Source organism: Cervus canadensis, chromosome 26 (assembly GCF_019320065.1).
Source record: "Cervus canadensis isolate Bull #8, Minnesota chromosome 26, ASM1932006v1, whole genome shotgun sequence".
In the NCBI taxonomy this organism is placed as follows: Eukaryota; Metazoa; Chordata; class Mammalia; order Artiodactyla; family Cervidae; genus Cervus; species Cervus canadensis.
In genome coordinates this window covers 3,833,397-3,858,485 of record NC_057411.1, presented here as the reverse complement: position 1 = coordinate 3,858,485, position 25,089 = coordinate 3,833,397, and the positions used below count along the sequence as shown (strand labels likewise).

The 25,089-nt window shown below is 39.8% G+C and overlaps 1 long non-coding RNA gene across 1 annotated transcript in view; it reads left to right on the top strand.

Annotated features, from left to right (window-relative positions):
* The first annotated feature begins 410 nt into the window (after positions 1-410).
* The window catches only part of LOC122428194, a 29,831-nt gene continuing 5,152 nt past the window's right edge, over positions 411-25,089 (top strand). The window contains exon 1 of the long non-coding RNA XR_006265666.1: positions 411-486. This is a non-coding gene — a long non-coding RNA (uncharacterized LOC122428194). The remainder of the gene's footprint in view (positions 487-25,089) is intronic.

Here is a 25,089-nt window from a genome sequence, read left to right as displayed (position 1 = left end):
TGAAGTTTTAACAGCTCATAACTGTCATTTGAGTAAGACTGTATACATATCCTGGAACTTGTGGTTTACACTATGCTAACTTTAATAACACCTGATGCAATTATTTTTAACTCAAAGAGCTGCAAAAGTTTACTTACTATTGTAAAGGTCACTTCAAATCCACAGTGAAAGGATAGAAGTGTAGAGTATAAAAAATGAATGCAATTATGTCACGTTCTTTAAAAGCAGGTTTTACAAAACTCATCTAGGTAAGAGTCACATAGCTTTGAAACAAATAATTTGTTGAGAGCCTGTTTTGTGCCACGCACGTGGTGAAGCCTAGAAGCAAAGCTGAAACAATAAATGCAGAAAGGTAAACACTTCTTCCATCTCACGTCCATGTCCACACACACTAGCATATGGTCAGCATGGGGGCATTCCCTGAGGTCCTTTTCTACCCTCAGAGGTTACCTGGCAGCGCTGGTGTTCAGGGGATAAAAATCAGAGGTGAGTGCTGAAGTCACGCAGACTTCAAGAGATTTTGATCTGAATTTCGTGGATGTCTGAAAGTAGGCAAGACTGACATCTGTCCTGACTGGGAACTCGAGCAAGAGGCCCGGGAGAAGCGGAGTGATGGGGTGGCTGGGAGACTAGGCTGGTGGAGGAGTTTTCATCTCCAACGAGGGCCACAGGGTCCAGTTCTCCGAGCCTGGGCCCCCAGCTGCCTGGGCATCGCAAAAGCCACATGGGAGAGGTGCGTTTCCTGGACCGCAGTGGCACTCTGCCGAGATCAGACCAGGCTTTACACGCCCGCCTGGGGCCCCCTGGCAGAACTTGCCCTTGGCACCTCCCATTGAGGCGTCCACAAGGCCCTAGCAGCCCTCCACCCTGCTGGCCCACGAGAGGGGATGGCCACGCCGCCGTGCATCGGCAGGGCTGCCCTCTGCGCCCCAACACCACGCCCTGGGTTACCCTTCACTGCCTGTTCTGGGAAGGAAGGGAGCTAGCCGAAATGAGACTTCATTAACTAAAAGGGGGTGAGACATTAGGGAACTGGACTGAGATGTGATTAAAGGACATGCTTCGTAGCTGGGAAAGGGGGTGGAGGTAGTTGTCCGCAGAGCAGTTGGTGACAGTTATTTGGAAAGGTTGAAAACATTTCATGTACGTGTGCTTCTGATGAACTGAGTTACACAGGCACAGGCGGGGTGGCTTTAGCAGCTCAGCAAGCCCTGGTGGTGGTTCCAGCCAGCCCGTTTACACGGGGGCGACCTCAGGGGAGCAGCCATTTAACTTCCCTGAGACTCAGGTTTCTTCTTCATTAATGTGAGGCGGTAATGACCTCTTAATCACCTCACAGGGCTCTGTAGGGGCAAGTGAGGCAATTTCTGAGTGAAAGTTCCTAATAATCAACTATTGCTTATATAAACCTTAGCTATTATTAAATGAATTTCAAATGCACTTCTGCATGTGCTGTCTGATTCATCTCATGATTTAGGGTATAACTGCTTAAAGTGGAGAGTTGAGTATTCAGCTCAATTTCATAAATATTTATTGAATGACTCCTGTTGTAAGGAGCTGTCTGTAGGATTTGATCAGTGTGGACAGCTGGTCTGAATAACATGAGCCTCCTTTACGACTGTGTCAGTGATTTTTGGGAGGGTTGGGTATATAGTTTACTACCACATCATCTTCAACTGTTCAGTTCATTTTCTCTATGATTGCTTGTTGACCTTCCATTTTTTCTGTAGAAAATGGCTGTTAGAATGATGAATAATTGGCTTTGTTTCCATGTTACTTCCTATATCTAATTTAACCTTATTTAGAACTGTAATTAAACATTATTAAATGGTTTAATGTGAGGCTTCACAGTTCAGCTCAAACTGACTTTGTTCAAGGGGGAGAATACAATTTTATTATTGATGTTATTTCAGGTTAGATTATTTTCAAATAGTTGAATAAAGTTAAAGATATTAAATATGTACTTGAAAACTCTAGAGAGAAAGAAAAATAAAACCTTCCCCAAACAATTAAATAACAGTTTGGAGGAGAAAGAAAGCCCAACGTTGTATTTTAAGATAAAGAAGTATACTTTATCTAGAATAATTTATAATTTAAAGGACTGAGCCTGTAGCTTGAGATCTACATGATAATCTCATTGCAATGATCAAATCCAAAGAACTGTTTTCTTTCTGAAGGAAGTCTGATTGTGTGTATTGTTTCCGCATTGTTTTAAAAGTGTAATCATGTATTGCCTCATATTACTTCATTTTATTGCCTAAGTATTATTCTAACAGGAAGGTCAGTCCTTAGAGCAGAGAGATCATGTACTTCTTATGCCCCTCCCCTCAGGGTCCTTCACAGAACTAAGCCTAAAATAATTTTGTGATATATATATTTCTTAAATCTGAATTTGGCAATAAGGAGTTCATAATCCGAGCCACAGTCAGCTCCCAGTCTTGTTTTTGCTGACTGTATAGAGCTTCTCCATCTTTGGCGGCAAAGAATATAATCAATCTGATTTCGGTGTTGACCATCTGGTGATGTCCATGTGTAGAGTCTTCTCTTGTGTTGCTATAAGAGGGTGTTTGCTATGACCAGTGCGTTCTCTTGGCAAAACTCTGTTAGCCTTTGACCTGCTTTGTTTTGTACTCCAAGGTCAAATTTGCCTGTCACTCCAGGTAGCTCTTGACTTCCTACTTTTGCATTCCAGTCCCCTATAATGAAAAGGACATCTTTTTTGGGTGTTAGTTCTAGAAGGTCTTATAGGTCTTCATAGAACTGTTCAACTTCAGCTTCTGCAGCATTACTGGTCAGGGCATAGCCTTGGATTACTGTGATATTGAATGGTCTGCCTTGGAAACGAACAGAGATTATTCTGTCTTTTTGAGATTGCACCCAAGAACTGCATTTTGGACTCTTTTGTTGACTATGAGGGCCACTCCATTTCTTCTAAGATCATGGCATCTGGTCCCATCACTTCATGGCAAATAGATGGGGAAACAATGGAAACAGTGAGAAACTTTATTTACTTGGGCTCCAAAATCACTGCAGATGGTGACTGCAGCCATGAAATTAAAAGACGCTTGCTCCTTGGAAGAAAAGCTATGACCAACCTAAACAGCTTATTAAAAAGCAGAGACATTACTTTACCAACAAAGGTCTATCTAGTCCAAGCTATGGTTTTTCCAGTAGTCATGTATGGATGTGAGAGTAGGAGTCTAAAGAAAGCTGAGCACCAAAGAATTGATGCTTTTGAACTGTGGTGTTGGAGAAGACTCTTGAGAGTCCCTTGGACAGAAAGAAGATCCAACCAGTCCATCCTAAAGGAGACCAGTCCTGGGTGTTCATTGGAAGGACTGATGTTGAAGCTGAAACTCCAATACTTTGGCCGCCTGATGCGAAGAACCGACTCATTAGAAAACACCCTGATGCTGGGAAAGACTGAAGATGGGAGGAGAAGGGGACGACAGAGAATGAGATGGTTGGATGGCATCACCGATGCGGTGGACCTGATGTCCACCGTCCATGGCCATCACCATGGACATGTTTGAGTAGGCTCCAGGAGTTGATGAGGGACAGGGAAGCCTGGCATGCTGCAGTCCATGGGGTCGCAAAGAGTTGGACAGAAAGAGTAACTGAACTGAACTGAACTGAATATATATATCTCTGGCCTTCCCAGGTGGTGCTACTGGTAAAGAAGACACCTGCCAATGCAGGAGACAAAAGAGACTCAGATTCTATCCCTGGGTTGGGAAGATCCCCTGGAGAAGGAAATGGCAATCCACTCCAGTATTCTTGCCTAGAGAATCCCATGCACAGAGGAGCCTGGTGAGCTATAGTCCATGGGGCTGTAAAGGAGTCAGACATGACTGAGCAACTAAACAACAAGAACAACCAATATATATATCTTCGACTCATTTAATTGTCCAGATGCTTTTGTTATGCTGTGATTTTTTTCTTTCGGGCCAGATATTGTTATCTCTAATTGAGCTAAACACTCCATTGTCAATGTATACTTTTTATAAAGTTAAACCTCTCATCAATTACCTTGGGCTGTCAGGCTTCTGTAACAATATCAAGGTGGTTATCATTTCCCCTTTTTTAATCTAGAGAAGATTAAGAAAATAAAGTCTCTTGGTTCAGAATGGCGCTCATTATGAGCAACTTTGAAGAAATAAAGCTGGAGAAATGCCTTACAACCTTGCCCAGATAACACATCCACTGTCCTCTGCTTTGGGTTTTGGTTTGATGATCTTAGAAAGTCATCTCCTTAAAGGGAGAGCCATGTTGGATGATATTTGGCCTCTGGTTTCAGTCTAAGGAAGTGGCGGGGAGGAGTAAGAATGATGCTTCTTTCATCACCGATCACTTTGGTGACATCAAAGGATTAAGGGAAGTGTTTTCCCTAGGCCTCTCACCTGTTTCTTTTGTCCCTTCCTCTTCACTCTCCATAAAGCTTATCTTGGAAGCCAGGCAGCATTCGCCATGCGACAGTAAGGTGTGTGTAATACTTGCTTTGATGGGATTGTGTTTATGACATAAATACATGGAGTTGTCATTGAGGCAGGAATTGTTTGCTATCAGGAGGTACATCCTGATTGGGAATTACCAAGGCTGGCCTGTGGTCAGATCATCATCTTCACATAGCTTTCTCTCTCCCTTCATATCTAAACCCTTAGTTTTGTTGCCTTTGTTTTTCATTTTATTTTCTAATCTCAGCCTTTCTATGCATAAACTTTTGTTTCATCCTGAGGAAAAAAAAAATCTCTTCCAATTTCAGTGGGGTAGAGGTGAAAACAAAATGAAACGGAAAGCTGTTCAGATAACCCAGGAGGATTTTAAGACCCCTTTGTTATAACAATCCTTTCATGTCTGAAATATTTATTGGGCCTCTTCCTGGTCACAGTCGGAAGGGAAACCTGAATTGGTGCCCTCTAAGTTGCTCGGGCAGACAGAAGAGTCCGTGTTTACAGTCAAGATGGTGCTTGATCTTGGAACGACAGGAAATGATTTTGCAAATCCAGATAAACTATTTTATCCTAGAAAGCATGAATGCCAAACAAAGTTTAAAGTAAACACATAAGAAGCCTTGCGTTGTGCCCCATGGGTAGGGTGTTGGGAGAAGCTAGCACTTCTCCAGATTAAGGATAATTTGATGTGACAGTTGTTTCTAAGTGACTTGTTTAGCCTGTGGTCCTCCTGTGGGTATAAATTTTGGATTTCCATAATGTAGCAATGCATAGCAAAATAGCAGAATTTGTTTGAACTAATGAATGGGATAGCTCTTCTTTCCCCAACAACTTCTGGAGTTTGCATTCCATGCCAAAAGTTGAGGGTGCCTTCAAGTAGAAGTAGATAGACTTGATCTCCACTCTTGGTAATAGTTTTGTACTGTTTGGTACTAGTTCTTTTCCAGACAGGGTGAAGCTGGCATCTTAGTTCTGTTCTTCTGTCCAAAATTATTTTTAAAATGTTTAAATTTTCATAGATGAATATTACAGAATAATATTGTTTTAAAGTTTCTATAGGTAAATACTATGTAAATAATCACTGAGAAAGTTTGAAAAAAAAGATTAGGGAGAGGGACTTGCACCACCAAATTAGAAAATTTGCTGTAAAGGTAATAATGAAACAATACAGTATTCATATATAATTGATGGAGCACAGAGAATCTGGAACAGACCCAAGTGTATACTTCATACTCCATATGTATACTTCATATGTTTACTTCATATTGCTAAAATGGGCATTTTTAATTGAAAAAATTGTTTAGTAGATGGTGGCAGGATTTTTCAACTGGGTCAGTTAACAGCTAATGTTTAGTGAGCACTTACTATGTGCCAGATACTAGTCTAAGATATTTTCATGTATTAACTCGGTCCTCAATACAAGCTTTTGAGGTAGAAACTGTTTTTTATCCCCTCTTGAATTAAAAAAAAAAAGAAACATAGAGGCGTTTAGTAATTGGTCCAAAGTCACGCAGCTAATAGAGTGTGGTAGAGTCAGGATTTGAACCCAGGCCATAAAATCAGATCATTACCTGGTTTATGCTATAGTATGAAAACTGACATTCCAGATGGATTAAGTCTATCTGTATAAAAGAGCATCTTTGTAACATCATTACACTGTAAAAATATAATCCAGAGGAATAATTAGTCTATTAGAGAGACTTTTGTAAGCAAGATAGAAATTCCAGAAAAAAATAAAGAAAAACATTCATTTGACAATATTAAAAACAAAACCAAAATTTTCTGTTGACAGGATATCACAAGTAAAATAAAAAATGCAGTGTTTACCAAAGAGGAAATATATTCAATACATTTGACAGAAAAAGCATTTGTATCTGTACTATACAAAGAACTTTTAGAAAATGACATTTGTTTTTTAAAAAGTCAGCTTGAATAGGATATGTACTGGCTATTCACAGAAGATAAAATGCAAATGAACAATAAATAGATAACAGTGGCAACATGTATGGTGCGAATAGGCTTTTAGGGAAATCCCAGTTGTTTTGTTTGGTTCTGCTTTGGTCAGGGAACTATGGTTTTCCTTTGTCTTCCTCCCCACCCCACTTTCTTTTCTCCACCATCCCACCTTCCACCCCATTACCTCTCATGATGTTAAAGTTCCTCCTGACCCTCTGTTCAGAGAGCCCAAGACTGCTGGGTGGAGGGTTGTCAGCAACTGGGGACTGAGATGTTGTGAGAAAGCAAACACTTGAGAGCTACCTGGCAGCGATTCCCTGCTGCTCTATTTCCTGGTCCTCTTAGCAAAAGATATTTCCCCTTTCTACTTTGTGATCTGGAATCTTTTCCATCTCTTTCTCTGCCCCCAATTAGGATGGATCTTCTGCCTCCAATTTCCATCTTCATGCCAGAGCCTTTGGGAGAGGAAAAGCAGGCATTAAACTCTTCCTGTTCTGCAGTTGGGCCTGAGGCATCTTGGAGCCTTTGTTTCAGTTTAGAGTGTGGTAGGGGGTGGGGTGATAGAAAAATAACCATCCGAGATCAAAGGTACCAGTGAGAGAACATGGAAAACGCTTTGATTAACATTTTGATATATTATCTTGCCAGAGGCCTGTGTTTTTTAACTTCTCCAGTACTCAAGAAATGGAAATAAGAATGAAATGGCCTTTTTTTTTTTAACCCATTAAATTGGTCAAAGCTTAAAATATTGATAACATCCAATATAGGCCAAAGCTGGGGAGGGGGAAGGGAAGATACCCTTATATGTTGTTGTAAGATGAATTGCTGAAATTTCTAGGAATGTTAAAACATGTCTGTACTCATTAAACATTTAAATTGACATGTTATGACCTAGCAGTACGCAGCTATGCACTGAACCCAAAGAAACCAAAGCGCCAGATGTATGGATGTGCTGACAAGGTGACATATTGGAGAATTATTTACCTAGAGGCTGTAGACAACCCACATGCCTATCGAGGAATAACTGAATAAATTATAGCACATTCATAGAATAGAATATGATTGTTATTGTTTAGTTGCTAAGTCATGTCTAACTCTTCTGTGACTCCGTCGACTATCGCCCACCAGGCTCCTTCTGTCTGTGGAATTTCCCAGGCAAGAATACTGGAGTGGGTTGCATTTCCTTCTCCAGGGAATCTTCCCCACCCAGGGATCGAGCCTGCATCTCCCGCATTGGCAGGTGGAATCTTTACCAGTGAGTCACCAGGGAAGCCCATAGAATATGATACAGCACCTAAAAAGAATATCTTAACTCCATGATCCCTTTTATTTTGTAGAAGAACAATATTAAGAGCTTTAAATATGGTAAATATGTTTATATTATGTAAGTGTAAAAGTATGAAGGATATACACCATTACTATTAGTTTAAGGTGAGCATCATAAACGTAAGTGACCTCAGGGGCCAGGCAGAAAGTATTAAATGCAACAGAGTGGACAATGAAACATCTGTAGGGGTAAGATCAAGGTAATTCTCAAAATCCTTCAAGCTAGGCTTCAGCAGTATGTGAACTGAGAACTTCCAGATGTACAAGCTGGGTTTAGAAAAGGCAGAGGAACCAGAGATCAAGCTGCCAACATCTGTTGGATCATAGAAAAAGCAAGGGAATCCCAGAAAAACATCTGCTTCATTGACTATGCTAAAGCCTTTGACTGTGTGAATCACAACAAACTGTGGAAAATTCTTCAAAAGATGGGAATACCAGACCACCTTACTTGCCTCCTGAGAAATCTGTATGCAGGTCAAGAAGCAACAGTTAGAACAAGACGTGGAACAACGGACCGGTTCCCAGTTGGGAAAGGAATACGTCAAGGCTGTATATTGTCACCCTGCTTATTTAACTTCTATGCAGAGTATATCTTGCGAAATGCTGGGCTGGATGAAGCCGAAGCTGGAATCAAAATTGCCGAGAGAATTATCAATAACCTTATATATGCAGATGACACCACCCTTATGGCAGAAAGTGAAGAGAGAGTAAAGAGCCTCTTGATGAAGGTGAAAGAGGAGAGTGAAAAAGCTGGCTTAAAATTCAACATTCAAAAAACTAAGATCATGGCATCTGGTCCCATCGCTTCATGCAAATAGATGAGGAAACAATGGAAACAGTGACAGACTTTATTTTCTTGGGCTCCAAAATCACTGTGAATGGTGACACTAGCCATGAAATTAAAAGATGCTTGCTCCTTGGAAGGAAAGCTATGACAAACATAGACAGCATGAAAAAGCAGAGGCATTACTTTGCCAACAAAGGTCCGTCTGGTCAAGGCTATGGTTTTTCCAGTGGTCATGTATGGATGTGAGAGTTGGACTATAAGGAAGCACACAGAGGCCTGTGTTTTTTAACTTATCTAGTACTGAAGTACTAGAGTGCTGAAGAATTGACGCTTTTGAACTGTGGTGCTGGAGAGTCCCTTGGACAGTAAGGAGATCACAGCAGTCCACCCAAAAGGAAATCAACCCTGAATATTCACTGGAATGACTGATGCTGAAGTTGAAGCTCCAATACTTTGGTCACCTGATGTAAAAAACTGACTCATTTGAAAAGACCCTGAGGCTGGGCAAGATTGAGGACAGGAGGAGAGGGGGTAACAGAAGATGAGATGGTTGGATGGCATCATTGACTCAGTGGACATGTTTGAGCAAACTCCAGGAGATAGTGAAGGACAGGGAAGCCTGGCATGCTGCAGTCCATGAGGTTGAAAGAGTCAGACACAGCTGAGCTACCGAACAATAAATTGTTAGTATTAAGGTCCTAAGAAAGTGGCAGAGGATGGGTTCCAAAGCATAGAAGAAGAGATCATTTTGGGGTCAGAAGAAACAAAAATAGGATAGGAAAAGATGTATGTAGGTTGGCATGGTAAATAATGGGAGATGAGGCATTCCAACTGATCACTTTTTCCCCCCTATAGTGTTGGAATAAAGGGTTCCAAGGAAGGCTTAGAGAAAGTTTCCTTGTATTCTTGCCTGGAGAATCCCATGAATTTCCCTAGAAGGAAAGAAAGAACTGAACAGCCAGTGTTGAGTGATGTTTTATCACCAGCTTCAAAGGTTTGGCCATTGTACTCTCTTTAAAAATTAAGGAGCTTCAATTAATTTCCTGAGAGTTATGTTTAACTATGTAAATTAGTTAGTTTTATAGAGACCTCCTTTAAAGAGTTTTGTTCCTCCTAAAAAAATCCCAGCTTGGTGATATGGTTGGGTGATGGTGTGGTTAGGTGACAGTGTGGCCAGGTGATGTTATGACCAGGTGATGGCTGGATATGAAGTGAATTATTCTGCAGAGGACCTGGGCAACCTGATGAGGCAGAATGATAGGTCCAGAACATAGAGATGAACAGGATGTCATTGTCAGCTAATCCCATGTGCAGGTGACTGCCCCTGGACAGAAAAAAAGGGGCAAGGGTCAGGAAACATGTGGACCCTGAGGAGAGCAGAGAAAGTACTGAATCTAAACCACTTTTCCTGATTTTATTCAAGCCAAGAGGAAAGCAAAGGGCTGCGTCATCTAACTTTCTCTGAACTGGTGCTTCAGCAGAACGGGCTGAGCCTCTCCCACTTACCTCCTGATCTCACGCACAAAGTTCATGGCCATCCAGCCGCCCTGTTTGAGTTCCAGCAGGCGAAGGAGGAGAAAGGCCACTTGGATGTCCGGACGTCTTCAATCTTGCTCAAGGCTGGCAGCTGTCACAGAATGTCACCAACTAGGCTAGCATCATAGCCACATGCTTCCCACTTCTTAAACCCTTACGTTGTTCTGTGGTTAGTTCTTTTCTGAAAACACGTGCTTTTTCAGCTATAGGATTCAAGCTTATGAGGCTTTGAACTATTAAATAGCACCCGAAAATCAAATATTCATCCATCTATCCATCAGATTTACTTGAGGAAGATCTAATTTTCTGTGAGGGAATGACCAACACACTGAAATAAAAAAAAATCTGTGTGTAGTGACCATTCTTCATGCCTGATGGTTCATTTTTATGGACCCTTTTGTTAATATTCTGCCTCACTTTGAGTGGATGTCTCTAGCTCATTCATTTGCAAAGCAGAATATCTGAAAAACAAAAATGTCAATATTATATATGTACATGTAGATTAATTAAACTATTTTAAAAGTATAATTGTGATACACTTTAAAAAAACTTCACCAGCACAGAAAATAATAAATAAAAACAAAAGTCAGCTACTGATGTCACAGTTATCACATTATTGACGATTTCTCGCATTGCCTCCTAGAATTGGTTGGAGGATGAGGGGCAGTCATGAGGTAACAGGTGTCCTTTTTTGTTTTAACTAAGTGGAATCATATGAGACATTACTGCTTGGCAGTTTTATCTTCTCTATTTGCAATATGTTAAAATCCTCCTTGTTGATGGATACTAAGGTTGTTTTCAAAATCTTTTAATCGTCTAACATTGCAATGAATATCCTTGTTATAGGCAGCTTTGCAGATTTGTGTATATATGTCTTCAAATCATTACAGTTTGGTAGTCATTACCAAAGTTTTCAAAAGCAAAGTTTTGAAAACTAGAAAGAGAGCCTGGAGGCAAAAATAAATGGTATGACATGTCCCTATATTTATCTCTTTGGTCTCTATCCTCAACTGCTACAGATAATTGAAAGCTGACTATAGGAAGAGAAGAGGAGCAGAAAAGTATATCTATGAAACAGGGACAGGGATTTTCTTGGGTGTCATCTAGTTCGGCTCTTAGGAGAGATGTGACTTGGTAATTTTTATCCTGGTAAACTATTTAGAAGAAAGTGATTTCATTTGTCACAAAATAAATTATGTTTTTCTTCTTCAAGTCTTAGCATCACTGAGGTTTTCCTATCCTTTCCAGCCGTCAGTTTTTGTTCCAAGAAATGCCTGTGATATTTGCTGCTTGTCTTGTAAATTTGACATGCTCATGTACTTAACCTCACAGATTTATTTTCTAATGTATGTACTGTGACTTGATTGTAATCTTATAAACCCCTTCAAAGCAAGCTTGGTCCTATGTCCCTTATAGCACCTCTGAAGCAAAATGCAATGCTTTGAAAATGGTAGTGAATACTTAGTCACTTTATAAATTGATTTCTCTAGAGTCCTGCCTTATTTTTTCTATCCAGCACCATCTGATGAGTAAGGGAAATATTTTTTCCTCTGCCCCTTCCTAAGGTGGCCCAGTGCTTGGCATCTCATATCCCAATCTGTGTTTCCAAGGTCTGGTTGGACCAAAACACGACGTTTCGGTAGACAATGACCATGAACCCTTGTTTTGTTTCCTTTCATGGGTCAGGTGGCCTCAGCTGGCACATAAGTAGAAACAGATGTCGAAAAGGGTAAGGAGGTATGCGGTGCCAATGTCTCAATTCTGGGAAAAGGAAACACTTCGCAGAGAATAGGTGCCACCTGTAGAGGTTATAGTTTGCCAAGTGAAACCAGTTTGGCTAAAGATAGCTAAAAATAATTCCCAAGGGTATAAGGTAATGTTTGTTTATATGTGAGACGGAATGAGGGTGTGTGTGTGTGCATGTCTGTGACTGTGTATGTACCTGGTGCTCGACTCCAGCCAAGCTTGTTGACCCATTTATGAATTCCAATTACTGAAATCATATTTTGATTTAATATTTGACCTGTTCAGAAGAATAGAGTTTTTAAATTGGTTTCTAACAGGCATAGATGAAAGAGTTTTAAATTTCCTTGTTTTCAACTATCTCACTGAGATTTGTTAAGCTATCCAGAAAGGATTTGGGGCTTTGAAGAACTGTGCAACTTTACACAATGATTAAACATTATTTAAATTTTCCTCCTAGCAGAATTTAATTATAGTTGGGGATTCATTATAGTCAAGGCCATTAGATGGAATGTAAAACCCCCTGGAGAAGGAAATGGCAGCCCACTCCAGTATTCTTGCCTGGGAAATCCCATGGACGGAGGAGCCTGGTGGGCTATAGTCTATGGGGTCACAGAGTCAGACAGGTCTCAACAACAAGTACAAAAGCCATGTCTCTTTGGACAAGTTACTGAACTTCTTTGTGCTTAAGTTTCCTTGTCTGTAAAATGGGTATAATAATTGTACCTATCTTGTGGGGTTATTGAGAAGAGTGAATGTTCTAAGAAAGTCAGAGTAAACGGCACACGAGAAGTCATCTATTACTGCTATACTTTACTACAACTACTAATGCTATTATGACGCCAGCCATCACTACTCCAGTCTTTCATCTTTTTCTGTCCACCTTTTCTCCTTTAATTCACAAAGATTGTCAATAATTTAATGTAATCATGAAAGTCCACTGAAATTTGTGAAATATTTCCTAAATATAGGAATCTATAATTTTCCTTGATGTTGGAATTTAAACCATGAGGCTAGATGTCTTAGGAAGGTCACCATGTTTGGAGTTCAATGCCTTGGATTTTCTAGTTCTGTCACTTACTAGCTTAGTGACCTTGGGAAAGTTGCCACATTTTTCTGGACTTTCTGTTTATTCAGCTGTGAAATGGAGGTGGTGAATGAATGAGATGATTTCTAAGGTTTCTTCTGGAAGAAGCTTGGGAAGACTTAACTCTGAAACCAAGATATAGAAAAAAAACACTGTAATATTTTATACTACCAGTTGAACTTAAGTAAGTAAGTAAGTAAAGTCGCTCAGTCGTGTCCGACTTATTGTGACCCCATGGAGGCTCCTCTGTCCATGGAATTTTCCAGGCAAGAGTACTGGAGTGGGTTGCCATTTCCTTCTCCAGGGGATCTTCCTAACCCAGGGATCAAAACCAGCTCTCCTGCATTGCAGGCAGATGTTTTACCATCTGAGCCACCACTTAACTGTTAATTTAATTTACCAAGACAAATTTAAAAGCAGTCTACTATAAATGAAAAGCTTAGGTAACAATTGAACAAAATAGTTATAAAATTTATAAACAGGTTTAAGGATAAGGATACTGGACTATAAAACTTCAATGGCAGGGACAGTGCATTAATATGTATCCTTGTATCTCCAGAGGCTAGCAGAAGACCTGGTACATGGTTAATATTCAAAGTTTGCCAAAATGGAACAAACAAAATTTAGAGTCATTGAGGCTTGTGATCTAAATAATATTCTACTTGGATTGGACTCAGGGTTTAAACTGTGAGAAAATTGGAATTTCTGAAATCTGAGGCTTTATATTAAAGGAGAAGTTCTCTTGTGGTTGTTGGGTCAACATCATCATTATCACCCAGGAACTTGTTAGAAATGCAGATTTGGGGGCTCTCCGCCACGTCTATTGCATGAGAAGTTCTCAGGATAGAGTCTAACAACCTGTGTTTTTGGTTTTGGTTTTTAATTAGAATTTATTTCCTTAGAGCGGTTTAAGGTTCACCACACAACTGGGCAGAAAGTACAGAGAGTTGCTATATATCCCTGTCTATCCAGCCTACTCCTCTATCAATAGCCCCCACCAGAGTGGTACATGTGTTAGAGTCAGTGAAACTGCATTGACTCATCATTATCACCCAAGGTCCCTAGTTTACATTAGTCTCATTCTTGGTGCTGTATACTCCACGGTTTTTGACAAATGTGTGACATGGATCCACCATGACAGTGTCACATAGAATAGTTTCACTGCCTTAAACAGTCTGTATTTTAAGAAGCCCTCTAGGTGATTCTCATGTACATTAGATTTCGAAACCATTGCATTACAGGATAGAATTTTTCAAAGCTAAATGGGAGAAACAGCCAAGAAATTAAGACTTTTAAATCCTACTTCTAAACTGAAGCTGTAATTGATTTATCCTACTCTCCTCTTAGCGCACATTTGGATGTTCATGATCAGTACAGTCTTTATAGGACTTGGGAACTCTCAGTGTCTGAGTTTCTGCTTCACTCTTTGCTGAAACTGTGGGGGCACCCTTTTGTATAGCATACTCATTGGAAAGTGGGGGAGAGCTGTGGAAAGGACACATTTATTTCTAAGAGAAAATATTTTATTATTGAAAATTTCAAACATATACAGAGGAGCACAGTTTAATAAATCCTTACATACCTGTTGCTAAGCTTCAGTAATTATCAACTCCTAGCCTGTCTCATTTTATCCATATTCACATTCATCCCTCCCTTCCTTCCAAATTACTTTTAAGCAAATCCAAGATAATGGTATCATTTCACCTATAAATATTTATGGTCCAGAAAAATAGAAGAGAAGGGAACACTTCTCAACTAATTTTATGAAGCTACCATTACCATGATTAAAGAAAAAAAAAAAAAACAAGAAACACCCAGAAACTGTCATTACAAGCAAAGTAAACTATAGACAAATATCCCTCCTAAAAATGGATTTTAAAATATCCTTATTATCAAACCAAATCTAGCAAAATATGGAAAAGGTAACACATCATGTCCAAGTGAATGCAAGGAATTGCATTTTTATCCAAGGAATCCAAGGAATGTTGGTTCAACATTCAAAAAAAATCCATAAATGCAATTTACCAGAACAACCATAGGATTGTCTCAAGAGATTCAGAAAAAGCATTTGACAGCATTCAGCATTCATATTAATTTCTAATAAATTAGGACTAGAAGGAAACTTCTTCAGCCTGATGAAAGGAATCTATGCAAAACTTACAATTTCATAGTAATGGTGAGGGACTGCTTGCTTTCTTCTCAAGCATGGACTTGAGGCAAGAATGTATACCCTCATCACTTCTATTTGACAGTATATTGGAGATTCTAGCCTATATAAGAAGCCAACAAATTAAAAGCATACAGATTAAAAAGGAAAAACACAAAATTGTTTTTACTCACAGAAATATGATTATCTACAAGGAAAAAGAAAGTCCCAAAGAATCTACCAAAAAAGCTACTTAGAACTTCTGTGTGAGTCTAGCAAGGGCACAGGTTACTAGGACAATACAAAAAATTAATTGTATTTTTATATAGTGGCAAAAACCAATTGGAAGTTAGAACTTAAAATGGCATCAATGAATATGAAATGCTTTGGGGAAAATCTGTTAAGATATAGTCAAGATTTGAATGCTGAAAATGATGCAACACTAACAAGAGAAATTATAGCCAAATTCTTAATGATCCCCAATGACCCCTGTCTCCTGTATTTAATCCCTGGGCATTAATGGCCTCAGACTGTGAATAAGGCTGAACTGCTTAATAGAATATTGTGGACGTGATCATGTATGACTTTAAGATCCAGGTCATGGTAGACTCCGGGACTTCCACCTTGCTATCTTGGATCACTTGCTCTAGGAAAGCCAATCTCCTTGTCTGAGGACACAAGTAGCCCTATGGAGACTCCCAATTTTCAGTGAGGATCTGAATCCTTAGCTACAGTCATGTGAATTTTTTTATCCCCAGTTAAACCTTCGCATGACTGCATCCCAGGCCGACATCTTGCCTGTAACCTTATGAGTGACCTGAAACTAGAACAACCGGGCTAAATTAACCCATACTGCTGAACCACAAAAACTCTGCAATAATAAATGACTATTGTTTGAAGCCATTAGGCTTTGGGATAATTGGTTATGTGGTAACAGAAAACTAGCGTAGCTCTTGGTACCTGGAAGTGCGGTGTTGCCACAACAAACATTTAAAAATGTGGGAGTGGCTTTCAAATGTGGTGGCTGGAAGAGGCTGTCAGGATTTTGAGAAACTTGTTAGTGAAAACCTAAGGAATATTGAAGAAATTATCTTGTGATTTTCATCCTTCATTCTGTTAATGTGGTGATCACATTAATTGATTTTCATATGTTGAGCCATCCATGCATCTGAGGGATAAATCCCACTTGGTTCTGTATGATCCTTTTGATGTGCTGTTGAGTTGAGTTTCCTAGTGTTTTGTTGAGGATTTGTGCATCAATGTTCATCAGGGATACTGTCCTGCAGTTTTCTTTTCTTTTTTGGTCTGACTTTGGTATCAGAGTTAGGCTGACTTCACAAAATAAGTTTGGAAATGTTCCCTTCTCTACATCTTTTGGGGAAAAGTTTAGAAGGATTAGTGCTAATGCTTCTGTAAGTGTTTGGCAGTATTAAGTTTAAGTTATGCAAGATGAATAAATTCTAGAGATCTGCTGTAAGCATTGTGCCTGTAGATAATAGTACCATATTCTATAATGAAGAGGATAGAGCTCATGTTAAGTGTTCTTACCACAATAACATTTTTAAAATAGAATAAAATTTGAAAAAGAAAATTGGGGTTGAGCACGGTTAAAATTGCTCACGTAGCAGAGCTGAGATTCTAATCTTGGTTCATCTGGCACCAAAGCTCCCCCTCCTCCACTACATCATTGTACTTCCCCTTCAAACAAATATGGGAAACTGGAAAAGGAAAATATCTTTGGAACAAGCCCTTTGAAACTAAATACAGTATGTTACTCCATAGGAAACTGATGAAAAGAAACAATGGCAGCCTTTACACGTAAGGTATTATTATATATATTATATATATGTTCATGAAAAATCACCTATTGTATTTTAAGGAGTCTCCTCCTTCACAGTTATGGGAGATGTATTTTGAAGGATTTCCCCCTTTTCAGTCCTGGGGATCGTTATTTAGGAGCTTGTTATGAGGAAAGGACCTAGGCTGAAGAATTGAACAGGGATCAAAACTTGCAATCAGTCAATGTAAAACTTTTAAAAAGTAATATGGACCAAACCTAGTATCTTGAAACTTTTCCACAAAATAGATTTTTAAACTATTACAATATGTATGTATGGGAGGAATTATCTATGTAAAAAATAATATTGAAGTTGCTAGCAAAAGCATGATGACATTTGAGAAGCCTGCTGGTGTGGGCTAGAAGGAAAATGTCACTGGACACCGGAGGTAGCAAGTTTAGCAGAAAGGCCAAAGGTGTTCAGGATTATTCAGTCAAACAGTTGAATTTCTAAGAAACTTGGGGCCGTTGCCCCCCAGCCATGTCAGCAGAAGCCCAAGGTAGAGAAACACTTGCCTCAAAGAGATCTGTGGTTGTGGGCTTTGACTGATGGAGTCAAGGAGTTGTAGGAGAACTACAAAGTTTTAAGGAGGGTTATATTAGCAGAAATGTTACCAACTTTGGCGGAAATCCACTTACTGTTCAAATTTCCTGATTGTCTCACAATTTTAATTTCTCTCCATTTTAGGACACTGGTTTGTGAAGCCAGAAAGGTGTAAATTTATACTTTTTATTTATTTATCCACTTATTTTTATTTTTGGCTGCCCTGGGTCTTTGTTGCTGCACAGACTTTTCTGTCGTTGTGAACAGCAGGGACTGTTTCTCATTGTGGTGCATGGGTTTCTCATTGCGGGGGCTTCTCTTGTTGCGGAGCGTGGACTCTGGGGTGTGTGGGCTTCAGTAGTTGTGGTTCTCGGGCTCTAGAGCACAGGTTTAATAGTTGCGGTGCATGGGCTTAGTTGCTCCACAGCATGTGGGATCTTCCCAGACCAGGGATCAAACTCATGTCTCTTGCACTGGCAGGCAGATTCTTTACCACTGAGCCACCAGGAAGGCCCAGAAAGATAGAGATTTAAATCCTGGCTCTTCCATTTACTAATGGTGTGGGCTGTCAAAGATACCTAAAATTTCTGAGTCTCACAGGATTGTTTTGAAGAGAAAATGTGATAATGTGTAAGAAACATTTTGTATAGCAGGTACTTAATACATTTGAGCTCTTAAAATGAATTATTATTGATAAATTAGGGCTTCTCTGAGATCAAGTTCCTGCTTTGGCACCTCCATGAAACCCACAAGGAAGCAGGGAATATTCCAGGAGAATTGCTCCATGCCCTCTAAGCAGGAGAGAGAAGGGTAAGCACTTCTCTTCATATTCTCTTATCCACCTGGGCAAAGGAGATGTTAACAAAGACACTTCCAAATTACAGAGGATGAGGATGGCCTTTAAGAGCTTTCTAAGAACCCAACACTTGTTATGTTTATTATTATTTAAATTGTGATTCTAAATTATCAACAAAAATACTAAAACATACAAAAGAGGATAGAGTAATACATGTAACTGCTTCTATCTACCATTCCCATCCTCGTCCTCAGGAGTAATTATTTTTAAGTTTCATATGTGTCCTTCATCAGTTTTCTTTTCTGCATATGTGAGTAAAAAGTACTCTGTGATTCTTGAAGATCATTTAAGTTCTCCATATTTTTTCTTGAATAACCTCTGTTAAATTCAGACATTTTCCAACATTTTCATACATTTTCCAACTTTTTGAGTTTGCTAAGAATAATTTTGTTCTCCTAAAGCACAAGCTGGAATCAAGACTGCAGGGAAAATTATCAATAACCTCAGATATGCAGATGACACCACCCTTATGACAGAAAGGGAAGAGGAACTAAAGAGACTCTTGAAGTAAGTGAAAGAGGTGAGTGAAAAAGCTGGCTTAAAACTCAACATTCAAAAACCTAAGATCATGGCATCTGGTCCCATCACTTCATGGCAAATAGATGGGGAAACACTGGACACAGTGGCAGACTTTATTTTTGGGGGCTCCAAAATCACTGCAGATGGTGATTACAGCCATGAAATTAAAAGATGCGTGCTCCTTGGAAGAAAAGCTATGACCAACCTAGACAGCATATTAAAAAGCAGAGACTTTACTTTTCCAAAAAAGGTCCATCTAGTCAAAGCTATGGTTTTGCCAGCAGTCATGTGTGGATGTGAGAGTTGGACTATAAAGAAAGTTGAGCACCGAAGAATTGATGCTTTTGAACTGTGGTGTTGGAGAAGACTCTTGAGAATTCCTTGGACTGCAAGGAGATCCAACCAGTCTATCCTAAAAGAAATCAGTCCTGAATATTCATTGGAAGGATTGATGCTGCGGCTGAAACTCCAATACTTTGGCCACCTGATGCGAAGAGTTGACTCATTGGAAAAGACCCTGATGCTGGGAAAGATTGAAGGCAGGAGGAGAAGGGGATGATAGAGAATGAGATGGTTGGATGGCATCACTGACTTGATGGACATAAATTTAAGTAAGCTCCGGGAGTTGGTGATGGATAGGGAAGCCTGGGGTGCTGCAGTCCATGGGGTCGCAAACAGTCAGACACAACTGAATGAGTGAACTGACCTGAACTGAAAGCTCCTGAAGAATTTTAGAGATGTTTGTAGTCCAGGGTCCTCATTGTAGACCCTGAAGAATTCTTGTAACTGGTTATCAGAGCTAGTGTTCCATATTACTCCAATTTATTGGAATCTAGCTTATGATTTTAGGAGTTAAAGAAGAGTTAAAATGATGTCACAAATTGCATTGTGTTCAATAGTGTTTCTAAATCAGAGAAAGTGATTTAGATAATTCATCTTTCTTGAAACTAAATTTTGGTGTCTTCCTCATTTCTAACCTCCCCCAAGCAGTTCTTTCTCTCAGAATACCACTTATCAAAAAACATAACTCAGAAAGAATGGAAGAATTGCCTCAATAAGCATAAAAATCTTGTCTTCTGTTTAAAGCTATAATTCTTTGTATCAAAATGAATGGTTGTTGCCATACTGTTGACTTCAGACTCTTTTACTTCCTTGATATTTTCTTCAGCAGTAGATAAGAATATTTCAAGCTGTAAATACTGAATTCTAATTTGAAATACTCTATTAAGGAGGATTTAAGGTCTCTTTATGTTGTAAATGCTCTTACTTTTGGAAGATGCACCTGGAATCATGGCAAATACATTCAAAGTTACTGCCATCTCACATTAGATGTTTTTGGTTGAAAAATATTTAAAAGTCTTAATAATTTTGAATTTGCTAAGAATAATTTCATTCTTTATGAGTTATACTTTTAAACTTTCTCACAAATCTTTATACTCTTTGGAAAGCTCACTATGACTATAGTACCCAGTGCATGAAATAGTCCTGGAGTCCTGTAATTAATGTGTTAATTTCAAAGTTTGGGGATCTTTTCTGTTCTCATGAACAAGAATTTAACATGATGTTTCTGTACTCTGGCTACATATTAGAATCACATTAAAACACACAAAAAATCGGTTGGTCAGGTTTTATTCCCAGAGATTCTGACTGGACTGATGTAAGATGATTCTAGGTACTGGTAGTTTTTCAAAGCTTCCCAGACCCAGGATATTCTAATGTGTAGTCAGATTGAGAACCACTGTTTTGTTGTTAATAAGTAAATTTTCTAATAAATAAAAATGTAATTTAAATAATTTAAAAGCAAAACTAAAGTAAGAACTATACAATAAAGCCTCTAATAAAAAACATGAACTGTATATCTAGTTCAATTACTTTAAAAAAGTCTAAAATTCTGGTGTTTGCCTATATATGTCATAATTCCCTTGCTATGAAAAAGGAAGTGAATAATTTGCTGAGTGAATAGGGATTTCCCAGAAGCCTGCCATCTGTACTCAAGGAGCAGACCTCTGGTACAGTGGGTTTCTGGGTACACGGTGTGAGGTGAGACCTTATTGAGACCTTCTGGTGTTGACATCTTGGGAAGACTCTGTCACTATTACATGATAGAAAAGATTCTGTGCTGCTGAGTGTGGTTATAGAGAATCTTTTCAATACTTCTTCAAGAGAGAAATAATCAAGACCTGTCTTTAGTGGCTCATGGCTCTTGACTGAAGACAGGAGACTGAGTTAAATAATCTAATAAGGGCCCCTGTAATTCTGAGTTCCATTTCATGGGAGGGACAGCATCAAGGAGTTAGTTGACAGGCAGTCTCATAAGAATTATTGTCAGAAGCAACTCCAAATATAACCCAACATCAGTTCCTCATGCTACATGATTATGAGGTAGCATTTTACACTACATGCTACATGATAATGAGAAAAACATTAGCTATTTGATATTGGAGATCAAATCAGGAAGAAGAGTGTAGAGACTAGGAGGATAGTTTGGGGTCAACACACGAGACTGATTTTCAAATATATTATTCTAAAAGTTGAGGCAAGAAATGGTTAGAACTTGATGGTCAGCTTAATATAAGAGTAAATTAGGAAGCACCAATATGTTAGGAAAGGAGAATTGGCAATACTGAGTGATACTTGGAAAGGGAGGGCCGAAAGACAAGAAGTGGCTTTTTAGTGACTTTTATCAAGAGGTGTGTTTTACTGAGAGGTGAACTAGCACAAATCTGCTTTATTAACTTTTGAAAAAATATTTATTTATTTATTTGGCCGCATCGGGTCTGAGTTGCGTCATGTGTAGCCTTTCATTGCAGTGCATGGGCTCTCTAGTTGCGGCTTGCAGCCTTGGTAGTTGCAGCCTGCTCGAACTTAGTTGCTCCATGGCTTAGTTCTCCATGTTCTTAGTTCTCAGTTCTCCAAACAGTGATCGAACTCAAGTCCACTGCATTGCAAAGTGGATTCTTAACCGCTGGACCACCCCATGAATCTGCTTTAGAGTACAGCTTTAGATTCATCCTGCCTTTGCTCATATCCTGGCTCCACCACACGCAAACTATGTGGCAATGGGCAGGTTCCTTAACCTCTCTGAGTCTTAGTTTCCACATCTATGAAGTGAAGATAATAATAGTGCCTACTTTGTAAGACACTAGTGACGATTAAGGGAGTCAACACATGTAAAGTGTACACAAGAAGACCTGATTTAATAAATTTTTATTAGTTATATTTATGATACATTTTGATGATAACATTGGAAGACGGTGGAATGTTTCAGAGGAGGACTAAAAAGGCTTGTCTTCAATTAATTGGAAGGTTAGAGAAAATAGCTATGAAAACTACATTGAACTTGTCCTCAGTCTCACAATTAAATGAAGACAGATACAGACCCACTAAATATGATATAAAGCAGGGTATCACATGTGCTACAACAGATATAGAATAATGGGTTTTTGGAGTATGGAGGATATAGCAGTCCTTAGTTGGTTGTCTCCTTAACGTTCACATCCCCTTACTTTCTACAAAAACCTTTAGATTTTTCTTTGAGAAATAGTTCCTACCCCATTCCAGTGTTGTGCTTTTGACATTATCGACCCCCCACCCCTTAATTGCATGGGCTTCCCTGATGGCTCGGATGGTGAAGAAGAATCTGCCTGCAATGCAGGAGACCCAGGTTTGATTCCTGGATTGGGAAGATCCCCTGGAGAAGGGAATGGTTACCCAATCCAGTATTCTCGTCTGGAAAATTCCATGGACAGAGGAGCTTGGTGGGCTACAGTCCTTGGGGTTGCAGAGAATCAGACATGACTGAGCGACCCACACACTAGCGCCACCAGACTCTGATTAACGTCACCCTGTTGGCGTCCTTCCTGGTCTGAATGTTTGTGTCTCTCCTCCCCAAATTAATATTTTGAAATCATAACCCCCAAAGATGATGTATGAGTAGATGGAGCCTTTGATAGGTGATTAGGTCATGAGAGTAGAGCCCTCATGAATGGGATTAGTGTTCTTTCCAAAGAAACCTCACAGAACTCCCCAGCCTTTTCTGCCCTGTGAGGATACAGGGAGAAACCTGCAACCCCAAAAAGGGTCCTCACCCTTATCTCTGACCTCTAGCCTCCAGAGTTATAAGAAACAAATTTCTGTTGTTGGAATGCTACCCAGCCTTTGGTGTCTTATTATAGAAATCCAAATGTACTAAGATACTGCCTCCTTGTAACTGCTATGCTACTGCTAAGTCGCTTTAGTCGTGTCCAACTCTGTGCGACCCCATAGACAGCAGCCCACCAGGCTCCCCTGTCCCTGGGATTCTCCAGGCAAGAACACTGGAGCGGGTTGCCATTTCCTTCTCCAATGCATGAAAGTGAAAAGTGAAAGTGAAGTCACTCAGTTGGGTCCGACTCTTAGCGACCCCATGGACCGCAGCCTACCAGCCTCCTCCATCCATGGGTTTTTCCAGGCAAGAGTACTGGAGTGGGGTGCCATTGCCTTCTCCACTGTAACTGCTGTAGGGATGAGCAAATGAGATGCAAGAAGATGTTTGCTGAAGATAAAGAGTCTTTCTCATTTTTTTTTTCTCAAGAGCTCCTGGCAAAGAATTTTTTGTGTATACTGTGGTATGAAGATGTACAGCTATTTTTTTTTAACAGTAAGGAGAGCCTGATGGCAGAATTGAGCAAATTACACAGAAAAATAGCAGGATGACACCCTGAGATTCTGGATAAAATTACCTGAAATCAGCTCATAACTTAGAGCAACATGATCTGATACATTTAATCCAGATTGAGTTGGTTTATTTCTATTGCCTACAATCCAAGGGGGCTTCCCTGGTGGCTCAGCCATAAAGAATCCTCCTGCTACTAGAGGAGACATGGGTTTGATCCCTGGGTCAAGAAGATCCCCTGGAGGAGGAAAAGGCAACTGACTCTAATATTCTTGCCTGGGAAATCCCATGGACAGAGGGACCTGGCAGGCTACAGTCCACAAGGTTGGAAAGAGTTGGACACGACTTAGTGACTAAACAACAATGTATATACAGTCCAAGGACTTCTGACTACTGCAGGTGGGGAACGAATAATTCAGTTAGATGGGGGTACAGCAGTGGGAGTTGAGGAGACTTCTTAGTGCCTGGTTTTGAAGGGAGGCCAGTCTCCTATAGGCAGATTTTGAAATAAAGTATATTCTAAGCAAAGAGAATTAACATTGGGCAAAAGCCTGGAGACCAGAGAGTATAATGCATTTTTTTTGTAAGTGATCAGTGAACTCTATGGCTGGATATAGAGTATGTCTATGGTATACTAGAAGATAAGCTGGAAAAACAGGAAGTAGGCAAAGAATGAAGCTTTGAGCACCAGGCTTAGTATTTGGGACTTTATGTTGTATGCAAGTGCCAACAGTCAAAGATAAAGGACAGATGAACCTGGTGTTTTAGGAAGATAACTTTGACAGCAGAGTGATGGATGGATTGGAAAATTCCAGAACAAAGGCAAATGGTCATGAATCAGGGCAGTTTGTGAAGCAAAATAGGGCTTAGATATGAGAGATATAAAGAAAGTAGACAAGATTGGTTTGGGTGGAAGAAAAAAGGCAGGGGAGTAGCAAGGCTGCAAGGTATGGAGTACAAGCATTTAGATGGACTCTGTGCTTGAGAAGCCTGCATGAGGCAATGCAGGAGTGCAGAGACAAGTGTTCAGTTTCATACACTTTTTTTTTTTTTAATTTTTTTATTAGTTGGAGGCTAATTACTTCACAAAAGATTGGTGGGACATACACATGGATATATCCAGGACAGACTGGAATTAGAGTCTGGAGCTAGAGTAGATGTCAGAGCTGGAAAGCACAGCTTTACATGCTATCCCCATAAAGAGAGGTGAAGGCACAAGGGAAAATGAGATTCCTGAGAAATTCATGGGAGAAGAAAAGGGATGATCACCCAGAATTATTTGGGAAGTCTCTATATCTAGAGTTGAGCAAGGGCTTCCCTCGTAGCTCAGTTGGTAAAGAATCTGCCAGCAGTGCAGGAGACCTAGGTTCAATCCCTGGGTTGGGAAGATCCCCTGGAGAAGGAAATGGCAACCCACTTCAGGAACCTTGCCTGGAAAATCCCATGGACAAAGGAGCCAGCTGGGCTGCAGTCCATGGGGTGGCAAAGAGTTGGGCATGACTGAGCGACTAACATTTCACTTCAGAGTTGAGCAAAGGAGCTTAAGCTGATGAAAGGCATTGGCTGGAGAGGTAGGCACGCATAGTGGAATGAGAATCAAGCCAACACAGAGCTTCAAGATGGGCTTGACCATGGACAGACGTGGTC